Below are 2,796 nucleotides of genomic sequence, written 5' to 3' on the forward strand. Positions count from 1 at the left end.
ACAATGTATTAGATATTCAATTCAGTGATTCCATAGAGTTTAAAATCATCAAATTTTGGTGTAGATCCATTTATAAGCCGGCCCCCGCTCTTTGATGCGTCACTTTTTTCCCAAAAATATTTGGCTTATGAACGAATATATACAGTACTTATAAAAGAAACAAAGAGCAATCCACACAACTCTCACATTTTGACATCTTAAGTGGGATAACTGTAATTAACTGGTTTGGAAATATAGCAGAAGAGTTATTGTGTAACTGCCTGTAGCAATATAAAAACAAAAATATAACTGCAGTACATATATTCCGGTCATTTTAATTCTAATATCATTCCTATCCCCTTTATAAAAACTGTAACCCTGATTTTTTTTTAAATTAAACAGTTTTTTCTTTGTGTTCTCTTTGTACATTTTTCTGAAGTTCTGCCTGAAGCACTACTACCGTATACTCACACAAGATATCAAGATATCAGCATTCTCCTGTATTCCAAACACTCCTAACACTGCAATGCAAACAGCTGAGGCTGCATTTTTTGAAAAGTGAGACTTGCATATTCTTAAAGAGTTGAAGTATTTTTTAGTTAAAGGGCTCAGCCCTGAACACCCTTCTTGGGCAGAACTCCAGCCAGTAGTTCAATAGGAATGCTACACATAGAAGGTTTACAGGTTCAGGCCCAGAATCTCTCAGATGTTTTTTGTGAAAACAACGACAAACAAACCCACAACTCAACAACAGCAACACCACCCACCCAACAGCCTTGCCTATATTAAATGCAGCTATTCATTTATGAAAGAGTAGATTTTTTAGTATATGAGAAATATCTATGTAATTAAAGTACTGCATTCTAAATCAAAAGCCTGATCCTGCATTCTTTGCCCACTCAAAGCTTCCACTGATTTCACACAGCAACAATGAGGTATATAGGTTTGGTCTACACTACCAACTTATGTCAGTATAAATACATTGCTCAGGAGTGTGGAAAATTCAATGTAGCAATGTAGTTATACTGACCTAACTCCCAGTGTAAGCAGCGCCACGTTGACAGGAGAAGCCCTCCCGTCAGTATAGCTACCGCCTCTTGGGGAGGTGGCGTACCTACACCAACGGGAGAGTTTCTCTCATCAGCATAGGTAACATCTTCACAAGCACACTACAGTGGGGCAGCTGTACTGGGGTAGCTGTGCAGTGCTGTAACTATAGACAAGCCCCAAATCTATGTAACTGTTATGACATTGTTTTTGTCTCCTACAGAAACTAGCAGCCATTTTGTGTTCACTTCAGTGCAGACTGTTGTTACAGAAGAGAACTAGGCACTATATTCTCATGAAAACATCACTTTTGTTCTTTTCTGCTGTTGTTCTCTCAATCTAATATAAAAGTTAGAACGATAGTATGTGTTTGCACTGTGCTCGCGCCGCTTCCAGCAGCTCCCATTGACCTGGAGCAGCGAACCGTGGCCACTGGGAGCCGCGATCGGCTGAACCTGTGGACGCGGCAGGTAAACAAACCGGCCCGGCCTGCCAGGGGCTTTCCCTGCACAAGCGGCGGAACAAGTTCCCTAAACTGCCCTAAATGTTCTTATAATTTCCTTCTTTATGATAAAGTTCAGCTGTAAAAGAACATACAGGAAACATGAACCACATTAATACAGCAGTTATAAGGAGTTACTAATAATCAGGTAATTATAAATCATATCAAATGTATAACAAAAGGTCATGGACCTCAACTGATATCTACATGAAAATTGAGTGATGGACTTTGGCAGATCCTGCTAAGGAACAGCAAATTGCAAATTCACTGAGCCCAGCAGAGGGAATTAGATGAACTAAATACAAGATCATTCATTCCTCAGTTGACTCTGAAGTAAAACACTTCTGCATGAAATAGATATACTAAAGCTTTCAGCACTGATACTTACAGTGGCTTATTTAAAACACCAGACATTGGAACATTATGGGAAAATTAGTGAATAGATTCCTACCAGTTTGACAAGCCTTAATACTATTACTTGTGCTCAGAAACAAGGTCCAAAATTCTTGTATGCTGATATATGACAATACGGGAATGTCTGTCATCAAACTGTATTATATAGTAAAATCTGCAGAAATATGTCTTCAATTCTTTTCTGAACAAGGTAAATTTCTTCTGTCAAGCCAGAGCAGTGTGTAAATTCCAAGACAAATTGCAGATGAATGAAGTAATAAAATGAGAAGGGCTTAATTACCTGATAATTTAAAATGTGAAGATGTCTGGTTTTTTTACTTGTTTAACATTGTTAAAAGAGACTATTTTAATGGAAGCTGTTTTATCTGTGTACTTTAAATATATTTTAAGTGAGGCTATCAACTTTGAGGGAGATTTTCAAAGAACAATGGGGGCCCCACTCCCACTGATTCTCACCTCTTTGTCCTTGATGCCTTCAAAAATCTCTCCTTTTATGCTATTTCCTTCCACTGAAGTCTCATTGAAATCAGTGGAACATCCAGACATACAAAATGTGGTACTGTAGGTTAATCTACACCATCTAGCAGTCAGCTACTGCATTAAATCAACTTAGATATTTTTCTAACTGTTAACTCTTCCCACAGAACACAGAGTGCAAAACTGGTCCAGAAGTTTTAGAGAATGTTTTAGTGTCTTATGGCATCAACTGAATCCTGCCAGTTGAAAAAATGAGAGGGAAAAACATGGCAACCCAAACTGTTACATCTTCAGAAAGATTCATCCCTGGAAAAATACTGCTTATATTCAATGAAATCAGGGCCGGCTCCAGCATTTCTGCCGCCCCAAGCAAAAAA

This window comes from Terrapene carolina, unplaced genomic scaffold (assembly GCF_002925995.2).
Source record: "Terrapene carolina triunguis isolate 2854851 unplaced genomic scaffold, T_m_triunguis-2.0 Scaffold67, whole genome shotgun sequence".
Taxonomy (NCBI): domain Eukaryota; kingdom Metazoa; phylum Chordata; order Testudines; family Emydidae; genus Terrapene; species Terrapene triunguis.